The sequence below is a fragment of the Oncorhynchus gorbuscha genome, linkage group LG23 (assembly GCF_021184085.1).
Source record: "Oncorhynchus gorbuscha isolate QuinsamMale2020 ecotype Even-year linkage group LG23, OgorEven_v1.0, whole genome shotgun sequence".
Classification (NCBI taxonomy): domain Eukaryota; kingdom Metazoa; phylum Chordata; class Actinopteri; order Salmoniformes; family Salmonidae; genus Oncorhynchus; species Oncorhynchus gorbuscha.
In genome coordinates this window covers 68,811,150-68,836,149 of record NC_060195.1, presented here as the reverse complement: position 1 = coordinate 68,836,149, position 25,000 = coordinate 68,811,150, and the positions used below count along the sequence as shown (strand labels likewise).

The window sequence follows — 25,000 nt, the reverse complement described above, 5'->3', positions numbered from 1 at the left end:
TGGGTTGTGTTGCTATGCAGCCAGGCCCATGGTGATTCTGTCTCAGCTGCACATAAAGCTCACTAAAGCTGACAGCCAGCTCCAATCAAAGTGTTTAGAACACTGATATGGCTACCGGCCACTGTGTGTCGAAACACACAGCCATTGGCTACTGGCCACTGTGTGTCAAAACACACAGCCATTGGCTACCGGCCACTGTGTGTCAAAACACACAGCCATTGGCTACTGGCCACTGTGTGTCAAAACACACAGCCATTGGCTACCGTCCACTGTGTGTCAAAACACACAGCCATTGGCTACCGGCCACTGTGTGTCAAAACACACAGCCATTGGCTTCCGGCCACTGTGTGTCAAAACACACAGCCATTGGCTTCCGGCCACTGTGTGTCAAAACACACAGCCATTGGCTACCGGCCACTGTGTGTCAAAACACACAGCCATTGGCTTCCGGCCACTGTGTGTCAAAACACACAGCCATTGGCTACCGGCCACTGTGTGTCAAAACACACAGCCATTGGCTACTGGCCACTGTGTGTCAAAACACACCGCCATTTTAGTTCCAAGTCCACTCCCTCAAACCTTCTCCACATTTTCAATTTGTTTTCCCCTCCCTAGATTGCATTGTATGCCAAGGAAAAGTGAGGGCATGATATGCATTCAATATCAGTGTAGAAAATGTCACTGAATGTCACAGTGGCCACTAAAAACAGCACGTATGACCACGAAATGTCACACAACGCTCGAGTGAGCATGTAGATTCTCCCCACAAGGTGTCTGTTTGAGATGTGAGAAGAAGAAGAGAGGACAGAGGAGAGGACAGAGGAGAGGACAGAGGAGAGGACAGAGGAGAGGACAGAAGGGAGTACAGAGGAGAGGACATAAGAGAGGACAGAGGAGAGGACAGAGGAGAGGACATAAGAGAGGACAGAGGAGAGGACAGAGGAGAGGACAGAGGAGAGGACAGAGGAGAGGACATAAGAGAGTACAGAGGAGAGGACAGAAGAGAGGACAGAGAAGAGAGGACAGGGGAGAAGACAGAAGAGGACAGATGAGAGGACAGAGGAGAGGACAGAAGAGAGGACAGAGAAGAGAGGACAGGGGAGAAGACAGAAGAGGACAGATGAGAGGACAGAGGAGAGGACAGAAGAGAGGACATAAGAGAGGACGGAGGAGGGGAGGAGAGGACAGAGGAGAGGACATAAGAGAGGACAGATGAGAGGACAGAGGAGAGGACAGAAGAGAGGACATAAGAGAGGGACGGAGGAGGGGACGGAGGAGAGGACGGAGGAGAGGACGGAAGAGGGGACAGAGGAGAGGACGGGAGGAGAAGACAGAGGAGAGGAAGGAGGAGAGGACAGAAGAGAATGGAGGAGAGGGAGTATAAGACAATACGAGTTGGCATAAAATGAGAGAGGACAGATGGGAGCCCAGGTTGCCAGATTGAGGCTTTCTTTGAGGTTGCCAGATTGGATCGCTATTTAACATAATAATTTTGGAGTGAGCGGGGTAATTTCACAGGCAGGCAGGGGGGCCGAGGGTGACATTCACCCAGCCCTCCACTTCAGTATGTAATTACCACACAGTCAATTAAAGCCTGATGATGACAGACCCATTCACGCTCACTGACGGTGGGCTATAAGTTATGTGTCATGTCCCCACTTTTTGCCTGAGAGAGATGACTTGACTGGGAGTGGATCCTTGTCCCTCATACTTACTGTAGACCCAGAGAGAGCCAGCGGAGAAGAGAGCACAACCCACTCTCATAGTACACTCAGGGAGAGGTACACTCACCCACTCTCAAGTACAGACCCACTCTCATAGTACACTCACCCACAGAAGACCCACTCTCATGGTACACTCACCCACTCTCATAGTACACTCCCCACTCTCATAGTACACTCACCCACTCTCATAGTACACTCACCACTCTCATAGTAGAGTCTCATAGTACACTCACCCACTCTCATCGTACACTCACCCACTCTCATAGTACACTCACCCACTCTCATAGTACACTCACCCACTCTCAGGTACACTCACCATCTCATAGCACACTCACCCACTCTCATGAGTACACTGCCCACTCTCAGACCCACTCTCATAGTACACTCACCCACTCTCATCGCACACTCACCCACTCTCATAGTACACTCACCCACTCTCATCGTTGCACTCACCCACTCTCATCGCACACTCACCCACTCTCATAGTACACTCCCCACTCTCATCGTACTCACCCACTCTCATAGTACACTCACCCACTCTCATCGTACACTCACCCACTCTCAGAGTACACTCACCCACTCTCATAGTACACTCACCCACTCTCATAGCCCTCACCCACTCTCATAGTACACTCACCCACTCATCAATACACTCACCCACTCTCATCGTACACTCACCCACTCTCATAGTACACTCACCCACTCTCATCGTACACTCACCCACTCTCATAGTACACTCACCCACTCATCCACTCTCATCGTACACTCACCCACTGTACACTCACCCACTCTCATGCACACTCACCCACTCTCATAGTACACTCACCCACTCTCATAGTACACTCACCCTCTCAGTACACTCACCCACTCTCATAGTACACTCACCCACTCTCATAGCACACAGCGACCCACTCTCATCGTACACTCACCCACTCTCATAGTACACTCACCCACTCTCATAGTACACTCACCCACTCTCATCGTACACTCACCCACTCTCATAGTACACTCACCCACTCTCATAGTACACTCACCCACTCTCATAGCACACTCACCCACTCTCATACCACACCACCCACTCTCAGAGTACACTCACCCACTCTCATAGTACACTCACCCACTCTCATAGTACACTCACCCACTCTCAGAGCACACTCACCCACTCTCATAGTACACTCACCCACTCTCAGAGCACACTCACCCACTCAGTACACTCACCCACTCTCATAGTACACTCACCCACTCTCATAGTACACTCACCCACTCTCATCACACTCACTCTCATTGTACCCACCCACTCTCATAGTACACTCACCCACTCTCATAGTACACTCACCCACTCTCATCGTACACTCACCCACTCTCATAGTACACTCACCCACTCTCATAGTACACTCACCCACTCTCATCGTACACTCACCCACTCTCATAGTACACTCACCCACTCTCATCTCACTCACCCACTCTCATAGTACACTCACCCACTCTCATAGTACACTCTCTCTCATAGTACACTCACCCACTCTCATAGTACACTCACCCACTCTCATAGTACACTCACCCACTCTTATCGTACACTCACCCACTCTCATAGTACACTCACCCACTCTCATCGTACACTCACCCACTCTCATCGCACACTCACCCACTCTCATAGTACACTCACCCACTCTCATCGTACACTCACCCACTCTCATAGTACACTCACCCACTCTCATAGTACACTCACCCACTCTCATAGTACACTCACCCACTCTCATCGTACACTCACCCACTCTCATCGTCACCCACTCTCATAGTACACTCACCCACTCTCATACACTCACCCACTCTCATAGTACACTCACCCACTCTCATCGTACACTCACCCACTCTCATAGTACACTCACCCACTCTCATAGTACACTCACCCACTCTCATAGCACACTCACCCACTCTCATAGTACACTCACCCACTCATAGTACTCACCCACTCTCATCGTACACTCACCCACTCTCATAGTACACTCACCCACTCTCATAGTACACTCACCCACTCTCATAGTACACTCACCCACTCTCATAGTACACTCACCCACTCTCATCGTACACTCACCCACTCTCATAGTACACTCACCCACTCTCATTGTACACTCACCCACTCTCAGAGTACACTCACCCACTCTCATAGTACACTCACCCACTCTCATAGTACACTCACCCACTCTCATAGCACACTCACCCACTCTCATAGCACACCCACCCACTCTCAGAGTACACTCACCCACTCTCATAGTACACTCACCCACTCTCATAGTACACTCACCCACTCTCAGAGCACACTCACCCACTCTCATAGTACACTCACCCACTCTCAGAGCACACTCACACACTCTCAGAGTACACTCACCCACTCTCATAGTACACTCACCCACTCTCATAGTACACTCACCCACTCTCATAGTACACTCACCCACTCTCATCGTACACTCACCCACTCTCATCGCACACTCACCCACTCTCATAGTACACTCACCCACTCTCATCGTACACTCACCCACTCTCATAGTACACTCACCCACTCTCATCGTACACTCACCCACTCTCATCGTACACTCACCCACTCTCATAGTACACTCACCCACTCTCATAGTACACTCACCCACTCTCATCGTACACTCACCCACTCTCATTGTACACTCACCCACTCTCATAGTACACTCACCCACTCTCATAGTACACTCACCCACTCTCATCGTACACTCACCCACTCTCATCGTACACTCACCCACTCTCATAGCACACTCACCCACTCTCATAGTACACTCACCCACTCTCATAGTACACTCACCCACTCTCATCGTACACTCACCCACTCTCATAGTACACTCACCCACTCTCATAGTACACTCACCCACTCTCATAGCACACTCACCCACTCTCATAGCACACCCACCCACTCTCAGAGTACACTCACCCACTCTCATAGTACACTCACCCACTCTCATAGTACACTCACCCACTCTCAGAGCACACTCACCCACTCTCATAGTACACTCACCCACTCTCAGAGCACACTCACCCACTCTCAGAGTACACTCACCCACTCTCAGAGTACACTCACCCACTCTCAGAGCACACTCACTCACTCTCAGAGCACACTCACCCACTCTCATAGTACACTCACCCACTCTCAGAGCACACTCACCCACTCTCAGAGTACTCTCACCCACTCTCAGAGTACTCTCACCCACTCTCAGAGTACACTCACCCACTCTCAGAGCACACTCACTCTCAGAGCACGCTCACCCACTCTCAGAGCACACTCACCCACTCTCAGAGCACACTCACCCACTCACTGAGCACACTCACCCACTCACTGAGCACACTCACCCACTCAGAGCACACTCACCCACTCTCAGAGCACACTCACCCACTCACTGAGCACACTCAGGATGGATGGAGGATGTGTGTGTGTGTGTGTGTGTGTGTGTGTGTGTGTGTGTGTGTGTGTGTGTGTGTGTGTGTGTGTGTGTGTGTGTGTGTGTGTGTGTGTGTGTGTGTGTGTGTGTGTGTGTGTGTGTGTGTGTGTGTGTGTGTGTGTGTGTGTGTGTGTGTGTGTGTGTGTGTGTGTGTGTGTGTGTGTGTGTGTGTGTGTGTGTGTGTGTGTGTGTGTGTTTGTGTGGATGGTTATCTGACATGTTTTGTTTGTGTGTGTGTGTGTGGTCCGCAGGTAAACGATGTCATCGCTCTTGTAACGGACGCTGCTGGGGCCATCAGGACAACCAGTGCCAAAGCTGTATGTATTAGACACACACACACACACACTTACACTCACACTCACACTCACACTTACACTCACACTTACACTCACACACACAAGGTCAGGGAGAGCAAGAGAGAGGGAGAACAAAGAGAGAGAGTGAAAGAGAGAGATAAACAGAAAGAGAGAGAGAGAACGAGAGAGAAACAGAGAGAGAAACGAGAGAGAAACAGAGAGAGAAAACAGAGAGAGAAACAGAAAGAGAAACAAAGAGAGAGAGAACGAAAGAGAGATAAACAGAAAGAAACAGAGAGAGAAACAGAGAAACAAAGAGAGAGAGAAAGAGAGATAAACAGAAGAGAGAGAGAAAGAGAGAGAGAGACAGAGAGAAAGAGAGAGAGAGAGAAACAGAAAGAGAGATAAACAGAAAGAGAGAGAGAGAACGAGAGAGAAAGAGGGAGAATGAGAGAGATAAACAGAGAGATAAACAGAAAGAGAGAGAAAGAGAGAGAACAGAAAGAGAGACAAACAGAAAGAGAGAGAGAGAACGAGAGCGAAAGAGGGAGAAAGAGAGAGAGAAACAGAAAGAGAGAAACAGAAAGAGAAAACAGAAAGAGAGAGAGAGGGAGAAACAGAAAGAGAGATAAACAGAGAGAGATAAACAGAAAGAGAGATAAACAGAAAGAGAGAGAGAGAACGAGAGAGAAAGAGGAAGAAATAGAAAGAGATATAAACAGAGAGAGATAAACAGAAAGAGAGAGAAAGAGAGAGAAACAGAAAGAGATAGAGAGAAAGAGAGAGAAACAGAAAGAGAAATAAACAGAGAGATAAACAGAGAGAGAAACAGAAAGAGAGATAAACAGAAAGAGAGATAAACAGAAAGAGAGAGAGAGAACGAGAGAGAAAAAAAGAGAGAGATAAACAAAGAGAAACAGAGAGAGAAACAGAGAGAAACAAAGAGAAACAGAGAGAGAAACAGAGAGAGAAACAGATAGAGAAACAAAGAGAAAGACCTAGAGAAACAGAGAGAGTTCAAGCAGCTGAGGATTTCACTGTAACACTCCTCTGTGTAATGACAGGGTGAACTCCAGCCGTCATAGACAACCATAGAGAGTGATTGGTCTTTTCTTTGCAGTTCCTCAGTCAGAATAATAGAGCTAAGAGCTCCACAGCTTTCAGTCCTACCACTTCATTATGTTCCCACACAGAGGACAGGAAGTGAGCACTTAAACACAAGGCTTTGACAACCCAGAATTATTATGCCACTGTGTGAAGTGTGTGTGTTGTTGGTATCCTCTTCTCAACAGGGTATAAACCCAGTGTCATTAAACAGGGGTGTAGGGATTGATTTATCATGGACCACGTTCCATATCAGGCATTTTCTATGGAGAGCTATAACTTACACTATATAACTGGCAGTGCATTGTGTGTGTGTGTGTGTGTGTGTGTGTGTGTGTGTGTGTGTGTGTGTGTGTGTGTGTGTGTGTGTGTGTGTGTGTGTGTGTGTGTGTGTGTGTGTGTGTGTGTGTGTGTGTGTGTGTGTGTGTGTGTGTGTGTGTGTGTGTGTGTGTGTGTGTGTGTGTACCTGTGTCAGTAATGTAAACCCTGTGCTCTCCACAGTGACCAAGACTGTGTGTGCTGAGCAGTGTGACGGCCGTTGCTTCGGCCCCTACGTCAGTGACTGCTGCCACAGGGAGTGTGCTGGGGGCTGCTCGGGGACCCAAGGACACAGACTGCTTCGTACGTGACACACACACACAAAACACACAGATGCCCGCGCATACACACAGACATCTACACAGTTATCCACAGTTAACCCCCTCACACACACATTACTCTCCCAACACAACAACAGAATTCACACAAATGCTCTAATTCCCAGTTACTGAAAGACACATCTCTGTGTGTTTAATAGACTGTAGTCTACTGACTCCTCCTCAGATGAAACAACCAAATGGCTCATTTATTATTCTAATTATGATCCTTTCACCCCCTAACATTGTCTGTTTATTTAATGAAGGAATGTTTTCTACTAACAGAGCGATATTACAGTTGTACCGTATAGAGCCTTATCCAATTCAATTACTAGTCGCTATTAGAGGTCGCAAACACTGATCTACAGACAAGTTCAAAGTTTTATGAGAAAAACATTTCACCATTTAGTGGTTTGGCTGCAGGTACAGTATGACCTAGAGGATAATAGTGTTTGGCTACAGTATGACCTAGGATAAGGTGTTTTGGCTGCATAATGACCTGGAGGATAGAGTGTTTTGGCTACAGATACAGTATGACCTGGAGGATAAGAGTGTTTTGGCTGCAGATAAGAGTGTTTTGGCTACAGATACAGTATGACCTGGAGGATAAGAGTGTTTTGGCTGCAGATACAGTATGACCTGGAGGATAAGAGTGTTTTGGCTGCAGATACAGTATGACCTGGAGGATGTTTTGGCTGCAGATACAGTATGACCTGGAGGATAAGAGTGTTTTGGCTACAGATACAGTATGACCTGGAGGATAAGAGTGTTTGGCTACAGATACAGTATGACCTGGAGGATAAGAGTGTTTTGGCTGCAGATACAGTATGACCTGGAGGATAAGAGTGTTTTGGCTGCAGATATGACCTGGAGATAAGAGAGTGTTTTGGCTACAGATACAGTATGACCCTGTAATAGTGTTTTGGCTACAGATACAGTATGACCTGGAGGATAAGAGTGTGTTTTGGCTGCAGATACAGTATACCTGGAGGATAAGAGTGGTTTGTCTGCAGATACAGTATGACCTGGAGGATAAGAGTGTTTTTGGTGCAGTTACAGTATGGCCTGGAGGATAGAGTGCTTTTGGTGCAGTTACAGTATGGCCTGGAGGATAAGAGTGCTTTTGGTGCAGTTACAGTATGGCTGTAAATATGATTAAACCTGGCTAAAAAAACACTGATCATGTAGTAAACAGTAAACAGTGGTGTGTCCTTGTGTTCCTCAGGGGCTCAATCCCATCTAACCCACCTTGTAGTGTTTACATAATAGCTCTGTATCCCACTGGGAAGTAAAATCCCCATATGGTTGAAGGTAGTCTGTTGTAAAACATACCACTACCAGGTAGACTGCTCTAACACGTACATGCTTACACATTTCAGAATAAGATGTGTTTTCCCAGACAGTAGTTTCTAAACAAAGACAACGTCAATGTACATTACTGTGGTTGGTTCAATTGAGTCCTACCCCAAGCTCCAATACCCTCAGACTGTGTGTTCCTAATGTTTCCGTTCCAGGCCTGCACCAACTTCAACGACAGCGGGGCGTGCGTGACCCAGTGCCCCCAGCCCTTTGTGTACAACCCCACCACCTTCCAGCTGGAATCCAACCCACGGGCCAAGTACACCTATGGATCCTTCTGTGTGGAGAAGTGTCCCCGTAAGAACCGGTTACCTGACCAACACCATGCATAACGCTGGCATGACCCTTGACCCACACCATGCATAACACTGGCATGACTCTTGACCCACACTATGCATAACACTGGCATGACCCATGACCCACACCATGCATGATGCTGGCATGACCCATGCCCCATGACCCACACCATGCATAACACTGGCATGACCCACACCATGCATAACACTGGAATGACCCATGACCCATGACCCATGACCCTTGACCCACACCATGCATAACACTGGCATGACTCTTGACCCACACCATGCATAACACTGGCATGACCCATGACCCACACCATGCATAACACTGGCATGACCCATGACCCACACCATGCATGATGCTGGCATGACCCATGCCCCATGACCCACACCATGCATAACACTGGCATGACCCACACCATGCATAACACTGGAATGACCCATGACCCATGACCCTTGACCCACACCATGCATAACACTGGCATGACCCATGACCCACACCATGCATAACACTGGCATGACCCATGACCCACACCATGCATGATGCTGGCATGACCCATGCCCCATGACCCACACCATGCATAACATTGGAATGATCCATGACCCACACCATGCATGATGCTGGCATGACCCATGCCCCCATGACCCACACCATGCATAACACTGGCATGACCCACACCATGCATAACACTGGAATGACCCATGACCCATGACCCTTGACCCACACTATGCATAACACTGGCATGACCCACACCATGTATAATGCTGGCATGACCCATGACCCACACCATGCATAACGCTGGCATGACCAATGACCCACACCATGCATAATGCTGGCATGACCCTTGACCCACACCATGCATAACACTGGCATGACCCATGACCCATGACCCACACCATGCATGACCCATGACCCACACCATGCATACCGCTGGCATGACCCATGACCCACACCATGCATACCGCTGGCATGACCCATGACCCATGACCCATGACCCACACCATGAATGTTCCACATTTTATTGAGTGCAATGTTTCAACCTGAATGTCTTCAAAACTATTGATGTACAAATCAATTCAGGGACTGACACAGACACATGCACACAACCATGTAGGACAGCCCTGTGGAAGAGTTTCTGTAATGTGTAGAGTAAAGTTATAGACAACCATGTAGGACAGCCCTGTGGAAGAGTTTCTGTAATGTGTAGAGTAAAGTTATAGACAACCATGTAGGACAGCCCTGTGGAAGAGTTTCTGTAATGTGTAGAGTAAAGTTATAGACAACCATGTAGGACAGCCCTGTGGAAGAGTTTCTGTAATGTGGAAGAGTTTCTGTAATGTGTAGAGTAAAGTTATAGACAACCATCTAGGACAGCCCTGTGGAAGAGTTTCTGTAATGTGTAGAGTAAAGTTATAGACAGCCATGTATGACAGCCCTGTGGAAGAGTTTCTGTAATGTGTAGAGTAAAGTTATAGACAACCATTTAGGACAGCCCTGTGGAAGAGTTTCTGTAAAGTGTAGAGTAAAGTTATAGACAACCATGTAGGACAGCCCTGTGGAAGAGTTTCTGTAATGTGTAGAGTAAAGTTATAGACAACCATGTAGGACAGCCCTGTGGAAGAGTTTCTGTAATGTGTAGAGTAAAGTTTGACAACCATGTAGGACAGCCCTGTGGAAGAGTTTCTGTAAAGTGTAGAGTAAAGTTGTTATATCTGTGTGTTGTGTCCCAGATAACTTTGTGGTGGATCACAGCTCCTGTGTGAGGGCTTGTCCCAGCAACAAGATGGAAGTAGAGGAGAACCGCACCAAGATGTGCATCCCCTGCACTGATATCTGTCCCAAAGGTACCCACATATAATGTCATCTGTCCCAAGGTATCCACATACTGTACCCCCATAATGACATCTGTCCCAAACATACTGTACCCCCATAATGACATCTGTCCCACCCCACATACTGTACCCCATAATGACATCTGTCCCAAAGGTACCCACATACTGTACCCCCATAATGACATCATGTATGTCCCGAGATGGCATAGCAGTTGTCAGGCGTCTTTTGTCCTCGTCTTGTCGTGTCCTGTATATAATATATATTTACAACTTTTTCACGTACATTTTATTTTTTATTTTCCATCAACTCATCTTCAAAACACTCTCCTGCAACCCGCCTCACCAATTTATATTTATAAATAAGTATTATTTACCTCAAATCTGCAATCCTCCAAGAAGCTAGCAAGAAGCTAGCCAGAAACTCAAGAAGCTAGCCAGAAACTAACCAGAAGCTAGCCAGGAGCTAGCCAGAAGCTAATCAGAAGCTAGTTCAGAAGCTAGTTAGCTTCTTTACTGGCAAATCGTTAGTATTCAACTAACCACGGTTTGTGGTCATCAGCTATCCTTTTAGCTCGAAAATCTATCGCCAGTTTTGTACGGGCGCAGCGGGCTCGAACGGAACATACCGGACCAATTTTTCTCTCCATGTCCTTGGATTTCATCTGCTCTCTGGACATTCATTCCCGGATCTCACAGCTAGCTAGCTGCTATCCGTGTGTCTATCTGCTCTCGTCGATTCCGGAGCAAACATCAATTACTCCGGAGCTAGCCAGCTCCGTCAATCACTCCTGAGCTCCGTCAATCACTCCTGGGCTGCAGTCACCTATCCGGACCCGTTTTACTGCCTACGCGAGCCCCCACCGGGCCTTCACAACTGGACTGCCGACGTTATCTACCCGAAGGAGATCCGGCTGGATCCTCCGTCACGACGTTACCTGAACGCCCATCTGCGGCCTGCTAACCGTTAGCTGTCTTACCGGCTGCTCTCAGAATAGACAATTGGACAATTTATTTATTTTTATTATTATTATGTTTCTTCTTGGGCCTCTATAACTATATCTATTGTTTTTTTGTTGTTGTGTGATTTGGACTAATCCCCTCTACCACACGGAACCCCACTAATCTACTGACGGAACGCAAGAGGTGGCTAACAACAGACCTCCATCCTATGCTAGCTTGCTACCGATGTCCTGGCTAGCTGTCTAAATCGCCGTGACCCCAAACCAACCACTCCACTTACTGGACCCTTTTGATCACTCGACTAAGGATGCCTCTCCTTAATGTCAGTATGTCTTGTCCATTGCTCTTCTGGTTAGTGTTTATTGGCTTATTTCACTGTAGAGCCTCTAGTCCTGCTCACTATACCTTATCCAATTTATTAGTTCCACCACCCACACATGCAATGACATCTCCTGGTTTCAATGATGTTTCTAGAGACAATATCTCTCTCTTCATCACTCAATACCTAGGTTTACCTCCACTGTATTCACATCCTACCACACCATTGTCTGTACATTATACCTGATGCTATTTTATCGCCCCCAGAAACCTCCTTTTACTCTCTGTTCCAGATGTTCTAGACGACCAATTCTTATTGCTTTTAGCCGTACCCTTATTCTCCTCCTCCTATGTTCCTCTGGCGATGTAGAGGTGAATCCAGGCCCTGCAGTGCCTAGCTCCATTCCTTTTCCCCAGGCGCTCTCTTTTGATGACTTCTGTAACCGTAGTAGCCTTGGTTTCATGCATGTTAACATTAGAAGCCTCCTCCCTAAGTTTGTTCTATTCACTGCTTTAGCACCTCTGCCAACCCGGATGTTCTAGCTGTGTCTGAATCCTGGCTTAGGAAGACCACCAAAAATTCTGAAATTTTAATTCCAAATTACAACATTTTCAGACAAGATAGAACTGCCAAAGGGGCGGTGTTGCAATCTACTGCAAAGATAGCATGCAGACTTCTGTCCTACTATCCAGGTCTGTACCCAAACAATTTGAACATCTACTTTTAAAAATCCACCTCTCTAAAAACAAGTCTCTCACCGTTGCCGCCTGCTATAGACCACCCTCTGCCCCAGCTGTGCTCTGGACACCATATGGGAACTGATTGCCCCCCATCTATCATCAGAGCTCGTGCTGCTAGGCGACCTAAACTGGAACATGCTTAACACCCCAGCCATCCTACAATCTAAACTTGATGCCCTCAATCTCACAAATTATCAATGAACCTACCAGCTACCCCCCCCAAAGCCTTAAACACGGGCACCCTCATAGATATCATCCTAACCAACTTCCTCTCTAAATACACCTCTGCTGTCTTCAAACAAGATCTCAGCGATCACTGCCTCATTGCCTGCATCCGTAATGGGTCAGCGGTCAAACGACCTCCACTCATCACTGTAAAACGCTCCCTGAAACACTTCAGCGAGCAGGCCTTTCTAATCGACCTGGCTGGGGTATCCTGGAAGGATATTGATCTCATCCCGTCAGTAGAGGATGCCTGGATATTTTTTTTAAATGCCTTCCTAACCATCTTAAATAAACATGCCCATTCAAGAAATTTAGAACCAGGAACAGATATAGCCCTTGGTTCTCCCCAGACCTGACTGCCCTTAACCAACACAAAAACATCCTATGGCGTTCTGCATTAGCATCGAACAGCCCCCGTGATATGCAGCTGTTCAGGGAAGCTAGAAACCGTTATACACAGGCAGTTAGAAAAGCCAAGGCTAGCTTTTTCAAGCAGAAATTTGCTTCCTGCAATACTAACTCAAAAAAGTTCTGGGACAATGTAAAGTCCATGGAGAATAAGAACACCTCCTCCCAGCTGCCCACTGCACTGAAGATAGGAAACACTGTCACCACTGATAAATCCTCAATAATTGAGAATTTCAATAATCATTTTTCCACGGCTGGCCATGCTTTCCACCTGGCTACTCCTACCCCGGTCAACAGCACTGCACCCCCAACAGCAACTCCCCAAGCCTTCCCCATTTCTCCTTCTCCCAAATCCATTCAGCTTATGTTCTGAAAGAGCTGAAAAATCTGGACCCTACAAATCAGCTGGGCTAGACAATCTGGACCCTTTCTTTCTAAAATTATCTGCCGAAATTGTTGCCACCCCTATTACTAGCCTGTTCAACCTCTCTTTCGTGTCGTCTGAGATTCCCAAAGATTGGATAGCAGCTGCGGTCATCCCTCTTCAAAGGGGGGACACTCTTGACCCAAACTGCTACAGACCTATATCTATCCTACCATGCCTTTCTAAGGTCTTGAAAGCCAAGTCAACAAACAGATTACCGACCATTTCAATCTCACCATACCTTCTCTGCTATGCAATCTGGTTTCAGAGCTGGTCATGGGTGCACCTCAGCCACGCTCAAGGTCCTAAACGATATCTTAACCGCCATCGATAAGAAACATTACTGTGCAGCCGTATTCATTGATCTGGCCAAGGCTTTCGACTCTGTCAACCACCACATCCTCATCGGCAGACTCGACAGCCTTGGTTTCTCAAATGATTGCCTCGCCTGGTTCACCAACTACTTCTCTGATAGAGTTCAGTGTGTCAAATCGGAGGGTCTGCTGTCCGGACCTCTGGCAGTCTCTATGGGGGTGCCACAGGGTTCAATTCTTGGACCGACTCTCTTCTCTGTATACATCAATGAGGCCGCTCTTGCTGCTGGTGAGTCCCTGATCCACCTCTACGCAGACGACAACATTCTGTATACTTCCGGCCCTTCTTTGGACACTGTGTTAACAACCCTCCAGGCAAGCCTCAATGCCATACAACTCTCCTTCCGTGGCCTCCAATTGCTCTTAAATACAAGTAAAACTAAATGCATGCTCTTTAACCGACCGAAACGTGAAGCTATACAAACGAGTGCTGACAGGCAACTACACATAGACAGATCCCACAAACACCAAAGGGAAATGACTACCTAAATATGATCCCCAATCAGAGACAACGATAAACAGCTGTCTCTGATTGGGAACCATATCAGGCCAACATAGAAATACAAAAACCCCTAGACCTACAAAACCCTAGACCTACAAAACCCTAGACCTACAAAACCCTAGACAATACAAAAAACCCTAGACAATACAAAAACCCTAGACATTACAAAACTAGCGTACCTACCCTAGTCACACCCTGACCTAAGCAAAATACAAATAAAACAGAGATATCTCAGGTCAGGACGTGACAGTCCAAAGCTCTGGACTGTGGAGGCGCACTGGAGACCTGATGCGTGGTGCCGGCACTGGTGGTACCGGGCTGAAGACACGCACCTCAGGGCGAGTGTGGGGAGCAGGCACAGGACGTACTGGACTGTGGAGGCGCATCTGTACCACCCCTTCCCTCTCTGTCTGCTAACCAATCCTGATGTCTGTACCACCCCTCCCCTCTCTGTCTCCTAACCAATCCTGATGTCTGTACCACCCCTCCCCTCTCTGTCTCTTAACCAATCCTGATGTCTGTACCATCCCTTCCCTCTCTGTCTGCTAACCAATCCTGATGTCTGTACCACCCCTCCCCTCTCTGTCTCTTAACCAATCCTGATGTCTGTACCACCCCTCCCCTCTCTGTCTCTTAACCAATCCTGATGTCTGTACCACCCCTCCCCTCTCTGTCTCTTAACCAATCCTGATGTCTGTACCACCCCTCCCCTTTCTGTCTCTTAACCAATCCTGATGTCTGTACCACCCCTTCCTCCTCTCCTGTCTGTACCACCTTCCCTCTCTGTCTCCTAACCAATCCTGATGTCTGTACCACTCCTTCCCTCTCTGTCTCCTAACCAATCCTGATGTCTGTACTCCTTCTGTGGCTTCCAATTGCTCTTAAATACAAGTAAAACTAAATGCATGCTCTTCAACCGACCGCTACCTGCACCTCCCCCCGCCTGTCCAACATCACTACTCTGGACGGCTCTGACTTAGAATACGTGGACAACTACAAATACTTAGGTGTCTGGTTAGACTGTAAACTCTCCTTTCAGACCCATATCAAACATCTCCAATCCAAAGTTAAATCTAGAATTGGCTTCCTATTTCGCAACAAAGCATCCTTCACTCATGCTGCCAAACATACCCTTGTAAAACTGACCATCCTACCAATCCTCGACTTCGGTGATGTCATTTACAAAATAGCCTCCAACACTCTACTCAGCAAACTGGATGCAGTCTATCACAGTGCCATCCGTTTTGTCACCAAAGCCCCATATACTACCCACCATTGCAACCTGTACACTCTCGTTGGCTGGCCCTCGCTTCATACTCATCGCCAAACCCACTGGCTCCATGTCATCTACAAGACCCTGCTAGGTAAAGTCCCCCCTTATCTCAGCTCGCTGGTCACCATAGCATCTCCCACCTGTAGCACAAGCTCCAGCAGGTATATCTCTCTAGTCACCCCCAAAACCAATTATTTCTTTGGCCGCCTCTCCTTCCTGTTCTCTGCTGCCAATGACTGGAACGAACTACAAAAATCTCTGAAACTGGAAACACTTATCTCCCCTCACTAGCTTTAAGCACCAACTGTCAGAGCATCTTACAGATTACTGCACCTGTACATAGCCACCTATAATTTGGCCCAAACAACTACCTCTTTCCCAACTGTATTTAATTAATTTATTTATTTTGCTCCTTTGCACCCCATTATTTTTATTCTACTTTGCACATTCTTCCATTGCAAAACTACCATTCCAGTGTTTTACTTGCTATATTGTATTTACTTTGCCACCATGGCCTTTTTTGCCTTTACCTCCCTTCTCACCTAATTTGCTCACATTGTATATAGACTTGTTTATACTGTATTATTGACTGTATGTTTGTTTTACTCCATGTGTAACTCTGTGTCGTTGTATCTGTCGAACTGCTTTGCTTTATCTTGGCCAGGTCGCAATTGTAAATGAGAACTTGTTCTCAACTTGCCTAACTAGTTAAATAAAGGTGAAAAAAAACATCTGTCCCAAAGGTACCCACATACTGTACCCCCATAATGATATCTGTGCCAAAGTTACCCCCATAATGACATCTGTCCCAAAGGTACCCACATACTGTACCCCCATAATGACATCTGTCCCAAAGGTACCCACATACTGTACCCCCATAATGACATCTGTCCCAAAGGTACCCACATAATGTACCCCCATAATGACATCTGTCCCAAAGGTACCCACATACTGTACCCCCATAATGACATCTGTCCCAAAGGTATCCCCATAATTGTCACATTCGTTATAAGGATCGGACCAATGCGCAGCGTGGTATGCATACAGTCTTATTTATTTAAAGAATGAACACTGAACAAACTAACAAAATAACAAGACGAAACGTGAAGCTATACAAACGAGTGCTCACAGGCAACTACACATAGACAGATCCCACAAACACCAAACGGAAATGACTACCTAAATATGATCCCAATCAGAGACAACGATAAACAGCTGTCTCTGATTGGGAACCATATCAGGCCAACATAGAAATACAAAAACCCTAGACCTACAAAACCTAGACCTACAAAACCCTAGACAATAGACCAAAAACCTAGACAATACAAAAACCTAGACATTACAAAACTAGCGTACCTACCCTAGTCACACCTGACCTAAGCAAAATACAAATAAAACAGAGATATCTCAGGTCAGGACGTGACAGTCCAAAGCTCTGGACTGTGGAGGCGCACTGTACCACCCCTCCCCTCTCTGTCTCCTAACCAATCCTGATGTCTGTACCACCCCTCCCCTCTCTGTCTCCTAACCAATCCTGATGTCTGTACCACCCCTCCCCTCTCTGTCTCCTAACCAATCCTGATGTCTGTACCACCCCTCCCCTCTCTGTCTCCTAACCAATCCTGATGTCTGTACCATTCCTTACCTCTCTGTCTCCTAACCAATCCTGATGTCTGTACCACTCCTTCCCTCTCTGTCTCATAACCAATCCTGATGTCTGTACCATTCCTTACCTCTCTGTCTCCTAACCAATCCTGATGTCTGTACCACTCCTTCCCTCTCTGTCTCCTAACCAATCCTGATGTCTGTACCACTCCTTACCTCTCTGTCTCCTAACCAATCCTGATGTCTGTACCACCCCTCCCCTCTCTGTCTCCTAACCAATCCTGATGTCTGTACCACTCCTTCCCTCTCTGTCTCCTAACCAATCCTGATGTCTGTACCACTCCTTCCCTCTCTGTCTCCTAACCAATCCTGATGTCTGTACCACTCCTTCCCTCTCTGTCTCCTAACCAATCCTGATGTCTGTACCACCCCTCCCCTCTCTGTCTCCTAACCAATCCTGATGTCTGTACCACTCCTTCCCTCTCTGTCTCCTAACCAATCCTGATGTCTGTACCACTCCTTCCCTCTCTGTCTCATAACCAATCCTGATGTCTGTACCATTCCTTACCTCTCTGTCTCCTAACCAATCCTGATGTCTATACCACTCCTTACCTCTCTGTCTCCTAACCAATCCTGATGTCTGTACCACTCCTTCCCTCTCTGTCTCCTAGCCAATCCTGATGTCTGTACCACTCCTTCCCTCTCTGTCTCATAACCAATCCTGATGTCTGTACCACCCCTTCCCTCTCTGTCTCCTAACCAATCCTGATGTCTGTACCACCCCTTCCCTCTCTGTCTCCTAACCAATCCTGATGTCTGTACCACTCCTTACCTCTCTGTCTCCTAACCAATCCTGATGTCTGTACCACCCCTTCCCTCTCTGTCTCCTCCCATATTCCACCCCTTCCCTCTCTGTCTCCTCCCATATTCCACTCCTTCCCTCTCTGTCTCCTCCCATATTCCACTCCTTCCCTCTCTGTCTCCTCCCCAATGCTGATGAATGATGTTTCTCAGCCTCAGTGCTCAGAGATATGTGTGTCTATCGATTCCACATCTCTTGATTATACTGTCAGGGGGACAGGGGGGGTAATGAGGGATGGCCCAGAGGAACTCTGGGAAATGATAACAAATTAACATTTCAGGTATTGAAATGACTCGTATAAATCACAATCAAAAATTGGTTACACCAGTTAATGCCAGCCATACTCACCCCGGTCAGGCCTCTGTCAGAAACACTTGGCTCTACTTCCGGTCTATAAGTGTAATTAATACCAATGTAATGAATTCATTAGCCGGTGGGAATTGGCTCAGATTGCTACGGCCCAAATGGTACCCTATGCCCTATGTGGTGCGCTACGTTTGACCAGATTCCTGTGGGTACCGTACTACAAAAGTAGTGCACTACATAAGGAATAGAGGGCCATTTAGGACACTACTGTTGGCTCATGCTTTTGTAAGTCTTCCAAGTCATCAGAGCAATCTGAATGTATCAAATAATGAGTCTATAAGAAAATACTTGAGAGAGCAACCATCCTTGACCAGGGAACTAGTTGGTGAATAAATGCCAAGGTCGTTGGTAGGACAACGAGTGGAACTACTGTATGTGTGATAGTAAAGCTTTGGAACTGGAACGAGCTTGTGACTTGGACAGAGGAATGTTGTTGCAGAAATGTCAATGCTGTGTGTGTGTGTGTGTGTGTGTGTGTGTGTGTGTGTGTGTGTGTGTGTGTGTGTGTGTGTGTGTGTGTGTGTGTGTGTGTGTGTGTGTGTGTGTGTGTGTGTGTGTGTGTGTGTGTGTGTGTGTGTGTGTGTGTGTGTGTGTGTGTGTGTGTGCGTGGGTGCATGGGTGCGTGGGTGCATGGGTGCGTGGGTGCGTGTGTGTGTGTGTGTGTGTTCCAGTGTGTGACGGCATAGGGACTGGCAGCCTGCAGACAGCCCAGACGGTGGATGCCAGCAACATAGAGATGTTTGTCAACTGCACCAAGATCAACGGCAACCTCATCTTCCTCATCACCGGCATCAAAGGGTATGTACTGTTTATTATAAGTCGCTCTGGATAAGAGCGTCTGCTAAATGACTTAAATGTAATGTAATGTAATGTAGTAGTTTGGGTCCTAGATGCTGATTGGCTGAAACGACATTCCAACCTTCAGACAATATACCACTGGTATGACTCAAAAATACTTGTTTACTGTTCTAATTACATTGGTAACCAGTTTCTATAGCAATGAGATACATCTGGAGTTGTTGGTATAGGGCCAATATACCACTGCTAAGGGCTGTATCCAGCTACTCTGCTTGGCCTTGTACATCAGTACAGCCCTGAGCCGTGGTATATTAGCCAATATACACACCTCCTCTGGCTGTATTGCTTAATCATATCACACACTACCATGTATTTAGTCTTTGTGTTCCTCACACTGGTAACAAGATGCCTGAGACAGCATGTTGTATGGTAGAGACATGAGCCCTTCAAGGCTCTACGTGGTCAATCCATCGTCTGCCATACAGTGTTACTTTACCTTACTCCAGCTGGTAGTGTTATGGTCTAACCCACCCCTCCCTGACCTCCCCTCCCCCTCCCCCCCCACCACCACCCCTTGCCCCCCTACCCTACCCTGACCTCCCCTCCCCCCTCCCCCACCACCACCCCTTGCCCCCCCTGACCTCCTCCTCATCCTCCCCCACCACCACCCCTTGCCACCCCTCCCCTGACCTCCTCCTCCTCCCTCACCACCACCCCTTGCCCCCCTCCTCCATTGTTAACTAAGACAGAGAAGCACACCGTGTTGCAGTCTGGAGCTGGGTCCAGGGAGGGTAGTCTGTCGACTAGCATGGGGGCCTCCTTCTGAATACAACCAGGATAATGTACTCTGAGACATAGGTCTACCGTCAGCCATACAGGCCCTGCCCCAGAGGAAGAGAGGAAGAAGGCAGGGGGGGATTGTCAGAACTCATTTCACCCCATGACCTTGCCTTGTTGCCCTGGGACACCCTCGCTTCAGGCAACATGACACTACAGGACCATCTCTAATTCACACAGACTGTAGGTGGAATAGGTCAGGTCAAAGGTTCCTTGGTATGTTACGCACATGCAGACACATTCTAAAGTGGGATGCAGAGAGCTGTTTTAATCTCTCTCTCAACCTTTCTCTCTCTCTCTCTCTCTCTCTCTCTCTCTCTCTCTCTCTCTCTCTCTCTCTCTCTCTCTCTCTCTCTCTCTCTCTCTCTCTCTCTCTCTCTTTCTCACTCTCTCTCTCTCTCTTTTTCTCCCTCTCTCTCCTCTCGCTCTTCCTCTCTCTCTCTCTCTCTCTCTCTCTCTCTCTCTCTCTCTCCTCTCTCTCTATCTCTCTCTCGCTCCTCTCTCTCTATCTCTCTCTCCCTCCCTCTCTCTCCTCTCTCTCCTCTCTGTCCCTCTCTCTCTCTCTCCTCTCTCTCCTCTCTCCCTCTCTCTATCTCTCTCTCCTCTCTCTCTCCTGTCTCTCCTCTCTCTCTCTCTCTCTCTCTCTCTCTCTCTCTCCTCTCTGTCCCTCTCTCTCTCTCCTCTCTCTCCTCTCTCTCTCTCCTGTCGCTCCTCTCTCTGTCTCCTGTCTCTCTCTCTCTCTCTCTCTCTCTCTCTCTCTCTCTCTCTCTCTCTCTCTCTCTCTCTCTCTCTCTCTCTCTCTCTCTCTCTCTCTCTCTCTCTCTCTCTCTCTCTCTCCTGTCGCTCCTCTCTCTCTATCTCTCTCTCCCTCTCTCTCTCTCCTGTCTCTCCTCTCTCTCTCTCCCTCTCTCTTTCTCCTCTCTCTCCTCTCCTCTCTCTATCTCTCTCGCTCCTCTCTCTCTCTCTCCTGTTCTCTCTGATGGGCCATAGGGATATGTACCATGGTATAGGGGCCTTGGACCCAGAGCGGCTCAACGTGTTCCGCACAGTGAGAGAGATCACAGGTGACACACACACACACACACACACACACACACACACACACACACACACACACACACACACACACACACACACACACACACACACACACACACACACACACACACACACACACACACACACACACACACACTCAGCTGCAGCTGGGAGACATGGGAGGAAACATATGAGATTGAGGATGAGAGTGAGAGAAGGAATGTATAGACTCGGTGTGTGTGTGTGTCTGTGTGTGTGTACTGTACGTGCGGAGTGTGTGTATTTATTCTTCTGATAATGCCCATTAGGACTTGTATAAAGGGATGAGCTATACCTCATCTGTAAAACCTTTGTCATATTAAACCCTGCGACTTGCGGTTGAGCCAAATAGCTAATGGAGTGAAACTTCATTTTCATAATGAAAACCAGAGCAATAAGGAAGAGCAACGACCAATATCTCTCCAAGGCAGGGCCTATACTGTCCACTTTAATGGGCACACACACACACACACACACACACACACACACACACACACACACACACACACACACACACACACACACACACACACACACACACACACACACACACACACACACACACACACACACACACACACACAATATTATCAATCATTAAGGCACATGCAACAGTCATATTATGCCCAGTGATGTTAAACTCATTCAGCTAATCAGTTGGATATTGTCTTTACCCAATACATTTCCTTTAAAGAAATGGGATCATTGTAAGAAGCACATAAAAACAATGAAAGTGTATCTTCCCCCTCTAAATACCTCCTTCATCAAATAGGAGAACATTCAGTTCTTCTCTGTGGGGTAATAAAGACGCAGTTGTTATGCTCCCATTCAGATTTAGTTTTCTCATCACTGATAAACTTTTCAAAGTTCTACACATGTAAGATCTTAATTTGAGCCAGTTTGGTACAGCAGGCAACAGGAAATGTAAATGATTATGTGGATTATAATGAATGGACATTTTTTGTTGGAGTTTTATCGTTAGGGCAAATAAATTCTGACATTTTCAAGTGGAAATCACAAACTTTTAAATCCTTTTTGAACCTTGAATACACTACAATTTTGCATTTCCTGCCGTGAATGAAAATTCTCAGCAACAAAAGAGTGATCAAATTAAGATCATCCATCTGTACTAGACAGTCTAGTCTTTTGGTCATCTTCATTCATGCGGCATCAGAAGCACATAAAGACATTGAACTTAATGAGTTGTTATAATCAGTGTGTGTTTGTCTGTGGGTTGCCATTTCTCCTCTAGGGTTCCTCAATATCCAGTCCTGGCCAGAGAACATGACAGACCTCGGTGTCTTCTCCAATCTGGCAACCATCGGTGGGAGATCACTGTACAGGTAACAGTTAGAAATCAACTCATTAATTACCATATAGTACATTTTATTTTATGATTTTATTATTTTAGTTTTGCGTCAAAAGGAGCGTAAAATCACCAGGTATAAAATAATCTATGTATTTAGGGAATCTGTCCCCTAGTATTCCCACCAGCTATAAAATAATCTATGTATTTAGGGAATCTGTCCCCAAGTATTCCCACCAGGTATACAATAATCTATGTATTTAGGGAATCTGTCCCCAAGTATTCCCACCAGGTATAAAATAATCTATGTATTTAGGGAATCTGTCCCCAAGTATTCCCACCAGGTATACAATAATCTATGTATTTAGGGAATCTGTCCCCAAGTATCCCCACCAGGTATAAAATAATATATGTATTTAGGGAATCTATCCCCACCAGGTATAAAATAATCTATGTATTTAGGGAATCTGTTCCCAAGTATTCCCACCAGGTATAAAATAATCTATGTATTTAGGGAATCTGTTCCCTAGTATCCCCACCAGGTATACAATAATCTATATATTTAGGGAATCTGTCCCCAAGTATTCCCACCAGGTATAAAATAATCTATGTATTTAGGGAATCTGTCCCCAAGTATCCCCACCAGGTATAAAATAATCTAGGTATTTAGGGAATCTGTCCCCAAGTATCCCCATCAGGTATACAATAATCTATGTATTTAGGGAATCTATCCCCACCAGGTATAAAATAATCTATGTATTTAGGGAATCTGTCCCCAAGTATTCCCACCAGGTATAAAATAATCTATGTATTTAGGGAATCTGTTCCCAAGTATCCCCACCAGGTATAAAATAATCTATGTATTTAGGGAATCTGTTCCCAAGTATCCCCACCAGGTATAAAATAATCTATGTATTTAGGGAATCTGTTCCCAAGTATCCCCACCAGGTATAAAATAATCTATGTATTTAGGGAATCTGTCCCCACCAGGTATAAAATAATCTATGTATTTAGGGAATCTGTCCCCAAGTATTCCCACCAGGTATAAAATAATCTATGTATTTAGGGAATCTGTTCCCAAGTATTCCCACCAGGTATACAATAATCTATGTATTTAGGGAATCTGTTCCCAAGTATTCCCACCAGGTATAAAAGAGACCGAAGTGACGGTGTCTCAATATAATCAAGATATGAAATTATTGTTATTTTCAAAAACAATCTCTTTTTGGGCTTAGTTGTGGTCAATTTGCAGTGTATAAATTATTAGAATGATATTCCGGGCTGAATCTAGCTGGCTGCCCCCGAAATACACCAGTATGGGTGTTTAAAACAATCACACAGTGTAGGAGTATAACGATGTGTGCTGAGAGTCGGGAAGCAAGTTCAGGAAGTGAGTGTTTTAAGAAATAAACGCAACATAAAACCAGAACCAGGAACAACACAGAGACTATACACTGGAACAGAAACCATAACGCCTGGGGAAGGAACCAAAGGGAGTGACAGATATAGGGAAGGTAATCAGGGAGGTGATGGAGTCCAGGTGAGTGATGACGCGCAGGTGCACGTAATGATGGTGACAGGTGTGCGCCATAATGAGCAGCCTGGTGACCTAGAGGCCGGAGAGGGAGCACACATGACAAGTACTTGCATACTCACATAGACATTCCAAACACACAGGGAAACATAGAACTGTTTAGTGTTGGCCCTTGTATTCCTCCTTTTCCCCCTCCTCTTCCTCCTCCTCTGTTCTTCTGTTCCTACTCTTTATCCCTCTGCTCTACCCCCCTCTCTCTCTCTCTCTCTCTCTCTCTCCAAAAGAATAAAGACATTTTAAATGTTATATTATGTATATATACAGTGTTGTAACGATGTGCAAATAGTTAAAGTACAAAAGGGAAAATAAATAAGCATAAATATGGGTTGTATTTACAATGGTGTTTGTTCTTCACTGGTTGCCCTTTTCATGTGGCAACAGGTCACAAATCTCGCTGCTGTGATGTCACACTGTGGTATTTCACCCAGTAGATATGGGAGTTTATCAAAATTGGATTTGTTTTCAAATTCTTTGTGGATCTGTGTAATCTGAGGGAAATATGTGTCTCTAATATGGTCGGTCATACATTGGGCAGGAGGTTAGGAAGTGCAGCTCAGTTTCCACCTCATTTTGTGAGCAGTGAGCACATAGCCTGTCTTCTCTTGAGAGCAATGTTTGC

General features: G+C 46.5%; 1 pseudogene; it reads left to right on the top strand.

Moving 5' to 3' along the window:
• The window catches only part of LOC124010735, a 41,518-nt pseudogene that overhangs the window by 1,062 nt on the left and 15,456 nt on the right, over positions 1–25,000 (top strand).